We start from the raw sequence: 19,862 nt of genomic DNA on the forward strand, positions 1-19,862 counted from the left end.
GTATAAAATTTATGGTCATCAAAAAAATATGATACTAGCATCAATATTTTACTATCTTTGTCAACATTGTACTGTCCCTGGTGTCAGATTTCACCTGATGACATTTGACTTATGAAGGAAGGAAACAACAAAAGTTTTAAATTGATCTGGCACCCTCATAGTGAAACAAATTCTGTATAGGAGACAGAGAAGATGAGCTTTTTGTGCATGTGTTTTGTATTTTAGGTCTCTAATTAGCTGCCTAACTTGTGAAATACAGGCACAGAACATGATGTATTGAGCCTTGATGATACCAGAGGTAGTCCTGTGGGTCCTGGGCTCTTTGCAAAAAGTAATAGATATGTTTATATTTTGTTAAATACCTGGTCCAGAATAATAAGACTCATGTGATCTAAGCAAAATACTACTTGAGCAGAATTATCAGGATCATCTTTGTTCTCCACATTTGGCATTTGAATTGCATTGCTCAGCATACCCTACCATCGGTTCCCTGTTAATTGTATTCACATTGGAGTTGCTTCAATCTAGGGAGGTTAAGGTTTGTATGCTGTAGTCATAGGTAATATATCATCTTTCAGTAGAGGAGGTGGGAGGATTGAGTTTCATAGTACCTACCTTGATTATTAGTGCATGGCCCAGACTACAACTAGTTCCACCAGCTTCTGAGCCATTCATGCCCATGGTCTGTGCCTACAGCAGACATCCCTGCTCTCCTTTTCCAAGTACAGTGACTCCTATAGAGCCTAGGATCAGTTTTTTCATTTGCTGCTGCTAGCTTTCCTTCATTGTACCAAGCAGTTGGGAGGTGTGAAATACATATATATGTATATGTTTTGGCCCTGGTGCCTATAAAATAATAGTTTTGGTTAAGGACAGTCTTGAATTGGAGGCAAATCTTTCATAACCACAGAATTTCTTTATTTGTTTTAGTCTTATACTATAAAACTAGGTCTAAATTTATTATTTAAATCCAATTTAGGCATATCTGATTTTGCTTTAAAAGCTATCTTATTGTTTGTCTAAGTGATCTAAACGTAATGACCTCAATCAACATATCACTATTCTTTAACCTGACCTTAATGCCCTCTTAAACAGAGGCTTCCCTCTCTGCTACCTCCTGCCTCCAAAGATTCAAAGTAAATAGTCACGTCTTCCCTTTTAATTTCTTGCTTAGATTTTTCTCACCTTTGCTTCAATATCATTTTTTGTTTTTCATCTCCATCATTAATTGATTTACAGTTCATTTTTCTGCATACAGAGTTTTTCCTATCCAAGTTAAGAAGCTGTAAATCTTAGATCCATTGAAATGACAGTGAGAAATATTTCATTTTATCCCATGAATCATTTGCCATCCTTATTGCAGACAAATGGCAAAATTATGGTGTACCATGTTTTCATAAATTACTCTGCCGCCCCCCCACCCCCATTCCCAGTTCATTTCATTATCTGTTTGGAAAGACTATAAGAGTCAGAACCCAGACACTTGCAGTAAACAATTCTGATTTTACAGCAGGCTAATCGAAATTTCATAACATTAAAATTAATTCCTCTGGTACTGTGAAGAATTTAATTCATGTACAAAATATATCTATTTTATAAGTCAAAAATAGCTTGATATTAAAGTACATTCTGTGATTTGCTAGTATAGCAAAGGGGAAGAGTGCCAAATTCTTTAAATAATGTATATAATTTTCATAGGATTTCATATGTCAAAGTAGTCATTTATGGCCTGAAAATTATGTGCTTCACACTATGTGTTTGAACACTATTAAAAAATCATGGCTTCTTCCAAAAAGGACAAATCTTAGGTTTTCATTTCACATGTGACCTAGAATGAAATAACATATGGGGACCACCCTGAACCCCCATTAGGAATACCCCCAAAAGTAAAAACCTGAAAATATTTCTAAAGCTAAATATTTTTAAAAAGCAATAAAATCAGTTTTTATAATGTTATAATGTTACTAAAGAGATTTGGCTATTTTCCTTAATCTCTGTTTTATTGTCAGATCTTTTAAGAAAACATCATCTATTTTATTGTTGGATCTTTTAAGAAACTGGGGTCACTTATTTATACAGTTGAAAAAGTCAAGTTTATCCTGATAAATATAGTTGTCATAGTGAGCTGCTAAACTGTTTTCAAAATGGGCCATTTTTTAAATGGAGCTTATCCAGCTTGATCCATGCTTGAAGCAGCACTGAACCATTAAATAAAAACCTGGGACAAAATGCCTTTGAAAAGGGTTAATTAGCTTTAATTTTGACTTATTCCATATAGGACGGTAATAGACTAGAACATTTATTTCTGTTTTGGATCATTAAAAACTGGCGTTAGTTCTTCAACAATTTGTTTCTAATAAATAAAAATTGGACCAATTAGAGTAGTTTTAGTATAAGCCACAGTTCATGATACACTTCTTATGAACACAAACACGTGATCACTATTTCCCAATTCATCGTAATTCCATCAGAAACATTGTCTGCAAAATACAAGATCATTAAGCTCCAGAAAGGAGCATTTCTATTTTAACCCTAAAAACAGGTGGAGTGTGGAAGGAGTTAATGTATGGCCTGAAAACTCCCTAAAGCTAAATTGGCATATGCTGTCCTTGGTGTCATTTTTCTCTAACAGTAGGATTCGTTCCCATCTTCTTCATTACTTAGTTTTCTCCATTCATTGGCTTTACACTTGTAAAATATTAGTACATCGAAAAAGTTTACCTCAGGAAAAGTGCTTGTCAATCTGCAGGGGAAACTTCCCTTGCTGTGCTTAGTTTTTGTTCTTATGCTGCCCTCTAATGGATACCAAATTATTTCATTAAACCCAGAATAAAAGTAAATTTTCAGCTTCTCAGGGCTCCTGCATCATCCCATTACTGTTGGAAATTGTTATCTGACCATTTTCCTCTTTGCATACATGTTGGTGTAGCACAGCTCGTACTAATTGTGCGGAGTCACCCTGGCCAAAGTTGCATTCCTGTTCTGGGAAGTAGAGGGACAGCGATGCCAATTTGTGCACTATCGAACTTTCCTTTTTTCTCTGCCAGCAATTGGAAAGAATTGATGTTCTGGGGGACTTAAAAATGAGGAATAAAAACAGTGTAAGTGCTGTATTAAGACGATATGCTGTATGTTTTATCAGCCACTGGCACCTAGTTCAAAAGACAAAAAAATCAGCAGCAGTGGTTTGGGAATAGGCCTGTGCATGAGGTGGATATCAAATCCATACATGAAGAATATCAGCACTTTTCACATGCTGCTTTCTGACACCCATTGCTAGAGCTGAAAACTATCTCTATTGTCCAGTTTGATTGCTTGAATCAAACTGATTTACAGCAAATCCATCTGAGCTTTGATAAATCTATTACAGTTTCATTTCACTGATTTCATTAACGTGAATAAAACCAGCCATGCTTTCTGCATAACTGCCTTTTAATGGCTTGGCCCTGTCACCTGCCTGAATATTAATCCCCCTGACTTATTGCTCCACAGAGGGAATGAGTAATGGGTATTTGAATGTGATCAGCACAGTACAATGCAATTAAGGAAGCAGTACTGTTCTGTGCCTTTAATCCTGAACTAATTTGAATTGCAGTTTGATAGCACAGTGAATCCTGCATAATTATGTAGGGTGCATATTAAACTCTGTGACAAACCGGAGAAGCTTTTAACCATCACAGCTATGGTAGACAAGTGAAGGCTAGAGTCAGAGAACCCACTATTGGACTGAGAGTACAATTAATAGAAAACCTTCAGCAGGGAAAGCTTGGGAGAGCAACACATCTTGGAACAAAAATACAAAGTGTTGATTTGTTTCATATAGATTTTAAATTGCAAGCATTTGGACTTTAAGAGCTTCCTTTGATTCACAAGGTAGCAAGGGAAAAACTGTTCCTAAACAAAACTTTGTATTGTCTTGGTGCTTTCAGCAGTTAGAAAAACAGTAGCTGTAATATTTTACAGCACCTTAACTTCCTAGCTATCCAGTTATTTGATACTCTGCAGTTCTGCAAATGGTGCATTGATGATAGAATATTTACTGTTTATATACAGATCCTTTTTAGCCTATATGAATCCTAGGAATAAGAAAGCAAATATTCTATATACTTTGGATCTTTTGTGAATATATTGGTAATTGATTTGCATGATTGCTTAATTTTTTCTTCTTTTTAATCCAAAATATATCAACTCCTGACTGTTGCAGAAAATGAAGGGTCAAAAATAAAGACATTCTCCTCTCTATCCTGTGGTCTTCTTTGCTACTGTTAGTTTGACACACCTGAGTAGAAATAAGAAAATGAGATGTATTAACTTTTGTCCTGGGTTGGTCCTGCAGTGGGAAATAATCATAGAAGGTCAGAAATGAATAATTTGCTGCTATTAGGGCATTTAAGGTAAACAATCAATATCATACTTTTAATGCACATTATTATCCAAGTAAAAATGATATTTTTATTCTATTTAACTATTTTTATATAGCATTCTAATGTCACTTTACCACAGTAGCCACAGCGTGATACTTAAGTGCTTTGTGGATGGCATAGAAGATAATAAATAAGCAGATTGCTTTTACTTAAATAGTAGGAGACAGGACAATTACATTCAGGGAAAACATGTACTGGAAAAATCCTGTAACTGTTTTTACTATAATCCATTCACTACTTATTTAAACTTTGGAATTTATTTTTGTCACCTACTTATTTATTAATGATACAAGTGATGGTATATGAACTTACTGGCTTTAAGAGATTTGGATACATGGAGACATTGTATGTTAGAAGAAAATACCTAGCACTATATATCCCCCCACCACCAAAAAAGGGAGGGGGGATTTTTTTGCAATACAATTGGGAATGCTGCTTTAATCCCATAAATTGTTATTCAAAATACACTAAATGTGAAATGCATCAACCAAAATGGAGTTGGGGGAGGGAATGACTTCCCTAAGGGTGTACAATAATATTAGCAAGATTACAGACCTTTAATTTTTTCAATCTAATTGAATCCAATAGAATTACTGTAGGTTCTTTAGAGTCACCATATCCTGCTGGGCGACTCTAATCTAAATATTGCTAGTTAACCTTGTTTTTCAAAAATACATTGGAAAAAGCTAAATGGAACCTCTTTCCATAATCAGTTTACATTATGTTACACACTAACTGTTGATTACATTTTCCAGAGATGCATTATTTCCCTTACACTACCTGAAATGATTTTTCAACAATAATACTTAACTTTGGCTTAAATAAAATAATTTTGTTTTTAAAGAAAAGCATTTAAGTCATAAGTAAAAACAGATAAGAGTTTAGAGAAACTGGAAAAAAAAAAGTAGCCTAGAATTAAAGGTAAAACACCTTCTGGTGGACTGTTTTTTATAAATCAAAGCAAGTAATTGAATATATGGCACTCTGGAAAAAAATGAAATATTTGAAAGGCTGTGCAAAACATAACATATGTTTTATTATTGAAACTCCTGTAAACCAATAAAAACAATACACATTATGTTCGACGTCATGCTTTTAAGAGATTAGCATTCGATTTGCAAAATCTCAATAGGTTCCTTTTGCACATGAAAATATTTTTCTAATTTTGTGTTTCTTTTACTAAAACTTCTGAGATGCTCACTTTATTTCACCCATTTATGTTAGAAATGTAATAATAGCATTAAGAGGCTGTTATTGCTGTTGGGCATATCAAAAATGTCATAGCAATCTTTGTTCACTGATCTGTTTAGAGCTTTTTTAAAGATGTTAATTATGGCTTCTCTTTTCTAGCATGACAAGTACTTTTTATTAATGTAAGCACTATAAAAATAATAAAGCCCCTACTTTATCCTTACCTTCGCCTTCCCCCACCCCCATTATTATTGTTGTTGTTGTTTTTTAATCGTAAAACAATTCTAGGCAGCAAGAGTAGTATGTTGCTTGAGCTAAGGCTGGGCTGTTAGCTAAATTAAGCCATTGTGACTCAAAATCCTCCTTTAATAAGGTTCATGCTGTCTACAACTTCATCATTTTCTGCTGAATGATAATTACTTTATTCAATCATGTTCAAGGTTTTAGTGAAAGCTAGCATTGATTGATTAACTTCAATTACCATGCTTACATTTGCATAGATAAAAACTGCTTTTCAATTTGTGAGTGGCACGCCAGTGGAAACCCTGCGCTGATATTTGCATTTCAATGTGAACAGTGAAGAATAAAGGTGGAAGAGAGGTCTGATCAGTGCTAAGCCCTTTCTGCTTCAGTGCTTAAGCATTTTTCCATAAACACTCTTGTTATGATGTTAGTTTGTTCAGACCACTCTGAGGTAACTGATGGAGGCTCCTGTTTACAAGCTTTCGTGGCAACTGAACAGTATGGATTAGGGGGAAAGGACTCACACAGTAGCTTGCAGGCTGGCCACCAAGTTAAAGAAGAATGAAATCTCTTCCTGTAGCCTGTCACAGCAACTCCCAAATGCCAGCAGTGCTTCGAAGAACAACCTCTCTGCAACTGATTGGCTCAAACCCGGTCTGACCTTACAAGAGCTAGTGCTTTCTTCCTTGAGCAGTCTGCTGGTCTAGGACCAAGTGTTGAGATTTCATCAGTCTGACTTTCTGTTCAAACCCAAGGGAGGGTCCAAAGTAAAGTGAATAAGTCCTTTTCACTCATACCATGTAGGCCCCGTAACAAATATTTACTTATGCTACATTCAGCGGTCATTATCACTACATAGTTTGAGTAACCTGATTTTTGGCATGTGGGTAAGACAAGGCTTGTCCTGTTTTCTTTACCCCTTGGTGGTTCAGAAATGCAGAGATTTGGTCCTTTTCTGCATATCAGTGATTTATCAGGGCCACATTATTCTTTAACTAACCCTGGGAAGTTCAATCTTTATAAAATCACAAAAGCACCTAACCAGAGAGATAGTTCTCAAATCAATGCAAGCCTCTTATTTTCTTCTTCAAGATAGGCAACTAAATGGAACATCTTGTCAATATAAAACAATAACTTGGGGGGAGTTAATATTTTGAATCTAAACAGGTTTGACACATAGTGGCATTCAGTAAGTCTTTTTGGCTTGCGATAGCTTTGAAAATGAAAACTCCTACCACCCCCAGGATGTTTCTAGTTGAGCACCAGAGAGATTTCCACCGCCCACCACTGCCCCCCCCCCCAAAAAAAAGTCTTTCGGTTGTTAGGACAAGTAAGTAATGCCATTAAAAATATGTCATCAGATCCAACGTGACTTTACACGGACATCCAGGCTTCCATTAAGTAAACTTGAAGATGCATAGGAAATTACCTATACCTTTTAAAAATCCATATACTAATGCATGTATTGTTTCTATGATAAATATTAAAATCATTTGAAGGGCAAATTGCATGTGATTTTACATAAGTTTTTTTCTTTATCAAATCAAAAATCCTCTAGGGGCTTCACATAATTTTTAAATGTTTAAAGATAGAATGAAATATCATATTTTTCTGAAATCTTACATATGTTCTGATCTGTATCTCTATAATTATTCTTTAATTAAATTAGGATATCCATTATAATGCTGCACCAGTCTCCTACCCCCAAGTTTGACGTACTGAGAAATGCTGCTGTGTGCTGTATACTTAAAGATTGGTCCTGTCCGTTTGATAGGTCCCTGGTCCCACCCCAGAGTTTAGTACTACACAGATTGGCAGCTGTGCCTCCCCGAGTACAGAACCCAGAAGCATTGTCATTAGTATTGAATACCTTATAATATCCAGAGGAAGCCAGGTTCCTGGGATGGTAACTTTTGCCAAATGTGTGAATATTGCCCATTAGCCCTGGTAATATGCAACAGATGAATGAATAAGCCAATGTTGAATGGATGAGTCTAATTGGTGATTTCTTTATATATATATCAATTAATAAAGTTTTAAAATAAAAATTTCTTAAGAAAGAAGTTCCTTAGAATGTAAAGGAAACCAAAACCAAGCAGAGATCAACAAAGCAATGTTTTGATTGACACTTGTGACAAGTAAGGGGTTTTGTGTTTCAACAGAAGTTGCTTTGTCCCATTTCCTGGAAAATGAGGGTAAAGATGGTGACATAGGAATAAAACTAGTAGACTTTACTAAGGAAAAAGAAGTTATGTAAAGAAGAAAACTGGAGAAAAATCTAAGATGTTTAAATATAATGGTAAAGAGTCTCCATCAGTTTAGACAGTTTGGCTCGAAGTATTATCCACCAAAATGTATAGAACTTTCTTTGTAGTCAGTTTTATAACTGGCATGTGAAAGAATGCTATTTTGAAAAGTTAATTTTAGTTGGGTTGGATAATTAAGTGCAGAAAAATGAAGCAGCCTTGGAAGTCAGTGAATTATGTTGTCAAATCAGCACATAACACATACAGGCATAATAGAAGGAAAAAAATACTGTAAGAATTTAAATGGGTAAAATGAATCAATAATAACAATTTTTAAAAAGCGTAAAAACTCCATCTTAGTACATGAGAGTAAGCAAACTACAGATATACTTGTCAAATGTCTGTGAGCTAAACAGATATCAATTTTGTGTTGTAAAAATGGATTTGAGGAAACAGTGCTTAAAACAATGAGTAAATACTATAGGATCGACTATATTATTTTCATTCTGAAGACAATATTTAGAAAGTTGCCCTGTGAGGAACTAACTCTGCCATTTTCTTTAAATTGGTGATCCTTTAGCATTTAAAATTTGAAAAGCATATAATTCTAAATTAAGTGTACCTCAACATTCTCAAAAGGGAGACCTCTTTCTGTTGGATTCGGCTTTGTGATCTCCTTCACATCTTCATCCCCAGTCCATTCTCAGTGCCTGTGAGACTCAAAATCTTATCCCACAAAACACGGTGTGGCATGAAGCCAGCCAGGTAGTCTCATGGGTGACTCCATGACACACTCCAGAACTATCTGAAATTGTTCAGTGTTGAGCTTCAGAGGCATGAGTTCCAATGTGTTTGTCTGAATTTTGATAGCTCTTTCTAGAAATTTGAGATAGAGATTCACTACTACAACTTTTCTCATTGTGTTTTTGCCTTTAATTACTCAGGTACATATTTTCTTCCTTCTTCATCAGTTATTTCTCCCCTGCTTTTATTTTCTTCCATTAGTACCCATTTCTCTTCAGAAAATTATTCCCTTTATCTGGCTAATCTTAGATAGGAATGAGCTATGCTAGTACAGAGCAATTTTCTTTCCATAGTGCCACAAGTTTAAAAAAAAAAAAAAAAGTCCATCAAAGCCAGATATTTCCAGTCCTCTTCCAAACACTTTACATTTTACATGATTATTTAAAGATAGAGATACTGCATTTAGAGACAAGTATTTTAAAGATCCTAGAGAAACTTCTTGGAATTGAAACAAATTAAAGCTTTAAATAATATCTGGGTGATACTTTGACAACGGATGCAATACCTGTAAACTGTAAATATATGGTGAATTAAATGTAATATATATTACACCTGTAAATATATGAGTGAATTAAGGAGTCATTGTAGATTAAAATCATCCCAGAAATGCCTGAATTCAAAGTCTGGTTATGTGGAAATGGAATAAATATTCTTTACATCTACATTTACTGACAACTAACAAAAGAAGCAAAGAACAGAGAAGTGAAAAACACCTTAGATGAAGCTTCAGAAAGGCATGTTGAAATTGTTCTGATTCTCTCTGGTCACCCAAAGAAAAATGTGATCACATAAAGTGAATTAAGTAGAAATTCAAATAGTCATCTGTTTCAGTCAGGACTTCGGGGAAACAGTTCGTTGCTGCCTCTGCCTCTCATCCCTCAACCTCCTGCCTTGATTTTTTTTCCTTACTGAAATGTTCATTATTTTGCCAATTTATTTCTACTTTTTATTTTAAATTTTTGGCAAATTATAATCCTATATAATTATGGGGTACACTGTGATGTTATACAGTGTGGGATGATTGACTCAAGCTAATTAACTATCCATCACCTTAAATACTTATCATTTATTCCTTCTGTCTAACTGCAACTCTATACCCTTTGACCAACATCTCCATGTTCTCCCTACCCACCAGCCCGTGGAAACCACCATTCTACTCTGTTTCTATCAGTTCGACTGTTATAGATTCTACATGTGAGCTTTCAGATGAATTAAGGTCAGATGGATATCTAAAGCAATTGCTCAGAGATAGAGAAATAGGGTCAAAACTGACAAGATAGTGGAGTCTTACTTCCATTAAATTTATGAACATGAAGGTATTAAATGGAAAAACTTGGGGCTAGGAAGTCTGATTTCTGTTTCTTATCTTGTATCTCTCTCTTGTGCCCTTCACTCCAGCAGCTTCACTCTCCATAAAATTATGAGGATGCTGAAAAGTTAAAATTGGAGTTATCTGATTGTTCTTTGATAACTCTGTTTTGTCATCTAGTAGAAAAATCCCTGGTTTCCTCATCTGTAGCATAGAAAGGTCATTTTCTGGGTTTATTACCTGCTTCTCAGGTCATTGTTACAATTATCAGATATTTTAAAGCAATTTTTCTGTGGTATTTTACTAATTTTGCCATAGAGAAAACATACTTTTTTGTTCATTTACCCAGCATTAAAATAATTATTTTCCTTTTATCCTTGGAAAAATGTAAGCTTTTAAGAAAGAAATCCAAAAGCCACAGGATAGTCAAATGAAGGAATTTTCATGGCAGTGCCAGAAAAAAAAATCCTCCTTCTGTCCATATACCAGATCATTTTTTAAAAATGACATTCAAATGACAATCACATGGCACCGTCTTTGCTGGAGTTGCTATGCACGATGGTGCTAAACTCTGTATTATAATATATGGTGCAGATGGCACCTACAGTGCATTTATGTAGAGATTTTGTCCACCCCTCCAAAAAGATATATTTACTTACAATGGCTCAAAACAGATGGATAGACAAATCTGTCTTCGATATTTAATACTAATATATTAATGTGCAAATGACTTATAACAATAGGTTTGTTTTCTAGAGCCTAATGCAATGGTTGCCATAAGAACACAAATTATGTGTACATTTTAATGCATCTATGCTTCATAATTATGCATGGTTGTGTGCTGTTATAATTGACATAAAATATAAAACAGGTCAAAGAGCAGCTATTAAAACTATTTTTCATTTTGCTTCTTGACAGCCGGCAACATTGGTGCCTGGTACATTTAATAGGGCCATACATGGAATGCACAGATAGTTATAGAATTGCAACCACATTAAAGGGCTCCAGAATTTGTGACCTAATTATTTCAAACATTGTTTTAAAGCTGATAATTTTATGTAGAAGGCTCCTATTTTGAAAGCAAATAGGTGCAGTACTTTAAAATAAAGAAAGAATGAGGAAGGGTATCTCGTGTGTGTGTGTGTGTGTGTGTGTGTGTGTGTGTGTGTGTGTGTGTGAGAGAGAGAGAGAGAGAGAAGAGTGGAATTTTATTTGGAAATAATATATGTCCTTAAATATTATGTTTTCCTGCTTAGGTAAAATGGAGAGGTAGTCTCCACCAATCTTATGTATTGACAACTAAATTTTGCTTTGTGTAACTCTCAGTCTAATTTTTGTTTTTTGTTTTCCAGAACACTTAAGAATCATCTGACTAAATTCTCATTTCCTACAGAGTTCTATGGGAATCTTGTTTTCTAATTACTTAATACACTTCATCCCCCCGTGTGGGAGCTGAGCATTAATATCCTCACCCTAGCAGGGAGGAGAGAAGTCCAGGGAAGCAAAGTGACTTGCTCAAGGGCACTCAGCAAGCCCTTGCTAAGGTAGGGATTGGAATTCTGAACACCTGCATCTTGGGCATGACCTCAGGCCCTTGCTCCTGCCACCTCAAATGTTTGTAATTCTTTAGCAGGCTCCAAATATCTTCATTTACTTGTCATAAAGCTGCAGGGAACTCAGGATGAAAGAAATGGAAACATGTACAAAATCAACCAATAGCAATGCAAACTTGACTTATAACAAGTTTCCGTTGCTGTACTTTTCAAATGCATAGATTTTTGGAACTGTAAAACAAAAACATAAAATTTACACCCAAAGAATAAGGCTTTCTTACTGTTATTATGATGCGTCAACATAGCTCATGTAATATTTCTTTGTTTCAGAATTTTCATTTTAGCATAGAAAGATAAATCTTTTTTAACAGTTGGGGCAGGATAGTTTTCCTCAGTTCTAGGAATCAACATCACATACCCTTTTGTGTATTTTAAAGATGTTTCCTTTCTATTATTTTCAATAATTACAAAGTTACATAATGAAGTTAAAGGAAATTAAGAGAAAGTAAAATGAAACAATGGCTGGGGGCTGCTTTAATGTACTTCTTTGTATGGTGAGTTTTTGTCTCCTAGGAGCCCAGGGCCAAGGTGTATGCAGGCAAAAACCAGATACCAATGGATGGAATTAAAAATTGGGGGAAGAGCATCTTTAAATAAAATGGTAGAAATTTCTTATTCAATTGTTGCAGCTCAGTAAGGTCCTACTGTGGATTTGAATGCAATGGGTCTTATTGTGCATTTAAAGGAGAAAAGTTCAGAGTGATCAGCAGCGCCAATAACTGTCACAAGAGCAACAACTGTTATATGCGGCTTCATGTGTGTCAGAGGCTGGTCTAAGTGTTTTGCATAGATTAATTCATTTAATATTCATAACAACTCCACAATTGGGTACTGTTACTATCCCTTTTCAAAGGTGAAGAAACGGAGGTAAAAAGGGATTGAAGGACTCTCTCAAGGTCACAAATGTGGTAAGTGGAAGAGTTGAGTTTGTGTGGAGCCTGGAGTTTGAATGGCCTTCTTTGTTCTTCCTGTTGTAGAGAGATAAGAATAAGGAATAGTGGCCCACAGCCTGTCTGATCCTAAGTGTGAAAATTCTAGTTTTAAGTATTCTTCACTAACTTAGTAAGTACACCACCCACCACAAGTCACACCACTTTACCTAAGAAAAGCCCCACAGCGAAAACGATAGGCATTAGCAAGGCATCAGGTGAAAATGAAAAAGGAGACAGACTATTGTGACCTTACAAATTAAAAAATTTAAGCCTCTTCCAAGAGAACATCCTTGATTTTACCAGAAATATGATGGCTGTGACCTAATATTGTCCTTCTGTTAGGAATCCCTAGAGCCACTATTTTGAATTCTTTATAATTTCTCTTAGATACCTTTTTGACTGTGAAGGGAAAAGAAATCAAGAAACAAGGCATGGTTTTTGTTTCATTTGGTTGTTTGGTTCTTTCCCCCTTTTAATGTGTTGCTGTTAGATGAAGAATTTTAGTCTCAGAGCACTACATTTATTTTGATATTATTGTTGCATTCCTATCCCTGTTGTGTTTATCTTTAATATGTGATAGTGAAATTTATGCCTTATTTCTGGATGGGGTGTCTGAATCTTGACATGGTATCATAAGCAGTCCTGGAAATGGTGCTGCTGCTTAGAGACGTCTTACGTCGGAATGCTACACAGTTTTGCAAGTTGGACTTGCTGTTTTCACACTGGGGTACAATTTTCCATAAAATATTCACACCAATTATAATGCAAAATGCCAAAAGTTATAAATATTATCTACATCAACTAAAGAGTGAAGGGTACAACTAAAGAATGAAATAGACTGAATTATCAAAATCAATCTATTTCAGCACAAGGTCTCAGATCCTAAGATACATACAACATAAACCTTATTGTATCATGAGCCAAGGAAATCATCACAATGTTTTTCAAACATTGGCAATCCAACAAAGGAAGCTACTTTCTCCTCCCATCCCTTTTTACCCCTACCTAATTAGTCAGTTGCCAAATTAAACGAACTCTGTCTATAAATATTTTTCTCACTTGTTCCATCATCTTCATCCAGGGTTAATTTGGGATTGCATCATTTCCACCTGATGGAAATCTGCTGTCTCCTAAACTTTTTTCTCTGGCCTCAACATCGACCAATAACTAAGCACCCACCACCATTGTCATTCTGATCTGGTCTTCTCTGTTGAGGCCATTCTCTTATTTCTAAAAATCTGCTTATGTTTGTTCCTTCCTAAAAAGCCTGTAACAACTCATACAAGGTGAAGAGACAATTCACAACTTGGGACCTGTCTACAGTTCCAGGCACTCCCCACGTTTGCCCTACACCTTAATGACACAGAACTACTCACCATTGAGCCACACTGTGGTCATGCTTCTTGTCTTTGCAAATATTTTTTGCAGCGTAGACAGCCTCCTTTTAGTTCTATTTCTCTTCTACATAATTTCCTGTATTTTATTATTTTTATTTTTATTTTTTGTAGAGACAGGGTCTTCCTATGTTGCCCAGGCTGGTCTTGGACCCATAGGCTCAAGAGGTCCTCCCTCCTCGGCCTCCCCAAGTGCTGGGATTACAGGCTTGAGCCACCACACCCATCCAATTCCTATATTTTAAGACCCAAGCTCAATGTTAACTCCATCTCTAAAATTCTTTTCTCCTTCCTTTCCTCTAGTTTCCTGTCCCAGGAAAAATAACTAAATCACCTTCCCCATACTTTCTTCCCTATCCTTCTTCAAACCTTGATTATACTTCTATTATAGTCATTACAATGTCTTATTATCTTGTCATCCACCTAACTATTCTGACAGAAAATCATCCCTTCCTGGTCAGTGACATGGGCTTATTCACCTATTTATCCCCAGTCGAGAGCCTTGCAAGCAATGAGCACTCAATAAACGCCTACTAAACTAAAACTAAAGCCAGTTGTCTCCTGGGTCATTAGGTGTCTGCTCAGTAGTATTACTGAGCACAGTCGTGGTTGTTGAATGCATGAGTTTCTTTTCCATACAACAATGAGGAGAGAAGCCAGTGGGTTACATTCTGGGCATAGTGAAAGGTACCCATGGAGACCACAGGGATTTGCCCTCAGGAACTCTTGGCTAGGGAAGGAACACACTTCTTGGTTCTCTGTGTACTTCCAACTCCTCCCTAGAACTCTAAACTCCTTTGGAATTTGCACACAGGAGGTTCCAAAGGATCTGTATAGTGTTTCTGTTTCTCAGCTTTGCATGATGAGGAGAGTGCGGGGGCAAGGTTGGAAAGAAGGCAAACATCCCTTTTCTTGCATAAGCATATGCTGGGAACCCTTCCTGGCCTCTAGACAAGGGAAAGAGCCAGGCTAAATGTGTGATGCTAAAAGATTTGAGGGAAAAGAAAGAAAATAGATGGCACATTTTATAAAACTGAAACTCGTAGGATGTCTAGGAATTCAAAACACTTTTATTGCCTTAAAAAACTTAACATGGCACTGGCTTTATGTATGTCTATTTTTCCGGTAACATAAATGGGAATAAAGGGCACTTCTTGTCTCTCAATGCTGTACATCCCACTTGTTATTAGCAACACAGGCTTACATTGTAGCCCACGTTGTGCCTAATTACAACTAGTCTTTATAAGCAGCTAGCAGAGTAGATGGTGTCAGTTCAGATTTCAGCTTGCAGATGACACCGGGGTGGGGAGTGGGACTGTAAATCTAAAATACAACAAGAAGGATGAATCTCAAATAAACTGGCAAAGACAAGACTCACTTATCCCTGCATTCTGTTGCCTTGTCTTGGACTCAAAGTGATAGAAGGGAAGGCAGGTTAGAGGCTGTTATTGCTATCAGTGGTACAAAATATTCTCTGACAATTGTTGAATAAGGCCCTAGGGAGAGAGAAGTACAAAAATGAATGTAGGCTTTTGTTTCTCCAAATGTCAAAGGTTACTAAAATAGGAATGAGAAGAGATGAAATGGAAACTTTTGGAAGTGCTGTATTGTGTCATTCTATCTGAATCTCATTCAGGAACAGCCAATAGCCCATGTTCCTTGGTGAGCATGTTTTCTAATTTCTAATCCCCTACCCCTACCCCACCCCCATTCCCACTAAAATAAAAAACAAGCTTGAATTAGAAGTAAAAGCAGGGAAGGAAGGGTGGAGTGAAGAGGATATTTTTAGGGTTTTTGAGTTTCGTAAGAATTCATTTTTTCACAAATTTTAATTGAAAATATAGTGTTATACAAAGTAGAAAACAAAAAAAAAATTCGAAAAGTATAGGAAGCATGCTAAACTCACCTGAAATCTTACTATTTGGGGATAACCGCAATTAGTGTTTTGATGACCATCCTTTCGACACATGACTTTTTCACATGTACATGTATGTTGATGGTATATCATAATCCTGTTCTTATCATGGATACATTTGCTCTTTTATTTTTATTTTTTTACTAATTCTACTCCTTACATATCTAATGCAATGTATGAGGCTACCTATTATATTTCTCAAAGTACTTGTTATCACTTTGTAGCCAAGTAGTAGGTTATTTGTTCTTTAGCTTGAATGTTAAAACATCGCTCATGGACTTACCACCTATTTGGATTTACTCCAGTTTGAATTGCCTATTTATATCCTTTGCCCATTTTTAAATTGGGATTTTGTGGTATAAAAAATTAATTTGTGAAGTAATCCTTTATATGCATTTAAATATTCTTTTGGCTTTATTAGTGTTTTTTTGCAGCACAAGTATAATTTAATTTTATGAAGTCAAACATGTCTTTTATAGTTTCTGGTCTTTTGTCTTTTTTACAAAGCTCTCCAACCCGTACTTAATACATATACACTGAGATTTTTCATGCTTGTTATTGTTTTATGTTTTACATTTAAGTCTTTCATCTATTTGGAGTTTATCTAATTCCTGTGATCTAGTTTTTCTATTTTCAGGTCAAGAAAATTCTCTTTTGAATATAGTAGCTTTATAGTATGTTTTATTATCTAGAAAAGTAAGTCCTCATTCACTATTCTACTTTTACACAATTAACTCTAATGTTTTCAGACATCTACTCTTCCAAAAGAAATTTAGTTAAAAGAAGCTTTTTGAAATTCTAAGTGGAACTGCATGAGATGTGTACAACAACTTTGAGATAATTGACAATTCTATAATTCATTTTCTCTTCAAAATATTTTTGATGATGTGAGCCCTTCATGTGAAGTTGTACAACCTTTTCCTGGAAGATTCATATAATCTTCAATAAAACAATTAGAACCAGAAAACTAGCAGTCTCCTTCCCAAAGCCTTTGAATATTTGAGAGAAACAACAAATCCTGTGATATCTCAGCTAGGACAACAGACAAGAAAGATACTCAGATGTTCAGATATTAAGCATAGATCTATGTCTATACTTCCTCCTATTATAGTTCCAAGATTATAGCTTATACTCAAAACTGCTTTCTTTTTGTTTGTTTATTTGTTTGTTTAGCAAAAGCCACAATTATCTCAAAACTATACTTGGTCTTGTGACATTTTTTTTTTTTTTGAAATAGCATCTTGCTCTGTCACCCAGACTGGAGTGCAGTGGCATGATCATCACTCACTGCAACCTCCCCCTCCAGAACTCAAATGATGCTCTCACCTCAGCCTCCCAAGTAGCTGGGACTACAGGCACGTGCCACCATGCCTGGCTAATTTTCTTTTGTGTGTGTATTTTTTGTAGAGACAAGGTCTTGCCATATTGCCCAGGGTGGTCTTGAACCCCTGGGCTCAAGCCATCTGCCCGCCTTGGCCTCCCAAAGTGCTGGAATTAAAGGCTTGAGCCATCATGCCTGGCTGACTTTTTGACTTCAGCATTTCTAACACTGGAAGGCTAAGTTTCATATACTCTGTTTTGTATGAATTCTGCACTATATGGCTTTGAAAAATATTGTTATGGTTCTTTTCTATTATAAAAGTAGTATATGATTATTACAAAAATCTAAATGTCATAGAAATATCCCAGACATGAAAAAAAGCCACAATTTGATCTTTTCTTTCAGAAGATTTTTCATTCAAAATGAGATTAGACTATACTTGCTATAACTTGCACTTTCACTTACCTACTTACTTTATATATATATATATATTATGTCAGTACATACAGATCTTTCTTATTTTTAATGGCTGTGTACTATTTCATTATGTATAAGTAACCATATACATACATAACTTCTAGTTATGTATATTAGAATGATTTCCAAATCAATGCTTAAACAAATATCCTATGTAATTGTGCAAAATTTTTGAATATAGTAATAGAAATGATAATACTTTGCCAAAGGGCTTACATATTTAAAATTTTAATTGACATTATCAAATTGGCCTTTAAATTGGCGGACATCTCTATCAACAGTGTATTAAAAGGCCTGTTTTATAGTATCATCATTAGTTCCAGGTTTTGAAAAACTCCAGAACTTTGCCGTTAGCAATCCTCCAAACAGTAGGATGTGTGTTGCCATAGATGATAGAACGATAGCACAAATGTTCAATAACACCTTCTAATGGTTTCTGTCTTAGGAAATCAGCAGGAAGATGTTGGAAATATCCCTGTTGATACTCAATATTCTGTCCTCATTATTGAAAGAAAATACAATGAGTCCACCATTTTGAAGCATAAGCCTGAAGTTGTTTTTCCACCTGAATGACGATTTTGAGCTTCATCAGGTCATATAATTTCTTCTGTTGAAGTCAAATGTGTTCATTTGTGAGATGGCTTTTAAAGGTAGCTGAAACTCAACCTGTCCACAATGAATCTATGTTTTTTCTCAAATATGTTAATCCTCCAAATCTCCTTCATCTTGGGGAATGGCACCCTCATCATGCCCACCATCAGCTGTCTCAGCCTAAAACCAGGCAGTTATTTTTAATTCCTCCTTTTCCCTCTTTGCCACTTTTTAGTCTATATATATCTGATTAAATCTACCTCCAAACATGTCTCAAGTCTAAATTCTTTCCATTTGTACTATCCCTTTGCTTAAAAATCTCCAATGGCTTGCTCTTGTCTTTAGAACCAAATTCATACTTTGTAAAATGGCCTCCAAGCCTGTCTATTATTTTTTCCCACATAATTTCTCCACTAGTTCACTCTAGTTGGAACATGCTGGCCTTCTTTGTATTTCGCAAATATGTCAAGATTTTTCCATCCTCCAGGGCTTTGGCTTGCCGTTCTGTCTACCAGCTTCATTGTTTCCCTTGCTTTCTTCATGACTGGCTTTCTCTCATCATTCAGGACACAGATCAAATGTCACATCTTCAGAGAGGCTTTCTCTGACCACCCCATCTACAATGGGTCCTCCCCATGTAGCACTTACCACTAGCTTAAGAATATTTTGTGCATTTATGTTTAAATTGCTTGTCGCTTTCTCTTTCCTAATCCTAGAAATTATGATCTATGAGAACAGGACCTTTTCTTGTTCACCTGTGTATCTTCTGTGCCCATAATAGCATTTGACACTCAGAAAGCACTCAATACATATTTAATGAATAATTTCGTTAGGCCCAGGCTTGTGGTCATGGCACTCACGGAAGACCTAACTTCCCCACTTTTCTGTAAACACACTTGACACAATGAGAAACTGGAATCTGAGTGTGCTAACTTTGCTCAGCTAGCCCAGGCTTAAATGCCTTTATTAAACTTGTATAGCAGGAAGGCAAATTAGGTCTAGAATCTAGAGCTCATATCCGTTTATAACAGTCAAATAACAGCATTGTGAAGGTGAAACTATTTGGGGGATTTGACTGAAAAATATGAAAGTTTTTTTGTTTTTAATCATTTTAAGCATAATTGGGTACTTTTTCAGAATTCTTTTGGTTGTTTTCATTGAAGTATACGGTATTAAGCAATAGAGAAGTATATGCAGTATACCGTATATGCAATACGGAGTTACTGCATACGGTAAAATCACAAAGTCTACAGCTCAGTAAATTTGTATAGACATATAATGCCCTATGTAGCCATTGTAGATCAAGAGATAGAACATTCCCATCATCCTTGCCTCATTCCTCTTCTATGTCAATACCCACCTCCCAGAGGTAGTTGCTATTCTGATTTCTGTCACTGTAGAT

The 19,862-nt window shown here is 35.7% G+C and overlaps 1 long non-coding RNA gene across 1 annotated transcript in view; it reads right to left on the reverse strand.

Moving 5' to 3' along the window:
* Nucleotides 1–4,112: 4,112 nt before the first annotated feature.
* Nucleotides 4,113–19,862, reverse strand: part of LOC129532083 (uncharacterized) — a 50,276-nt gene continuing 34,526 nt past the window's right edge. The window contains exon 3 of the long non-coding RNA XR_008677710.2: nucleotides 4,113–4,279. This is a non-coding gene — a long non-coding RNA (uncharacterized lncRNA). The remainder of the gene's footprint in view (nucleotides 4,280–19,862) is intronic.

This window comes from Gorilla gorilla, chromosome 11 (genome assembly GCF_029281585.2).
Source record: "Gorilla gorilla gorilla isolate KB3781 chromosome 11, NHGRI_mGorGor1-v2.1_pri, whole genome shotgun sequence".
Taxonomy (NCBI): Eukaryota; Metazoa; Chordata; class Mammalia; order Primates; family Hominidae; genus Gorilla; species Gorilla gorilla.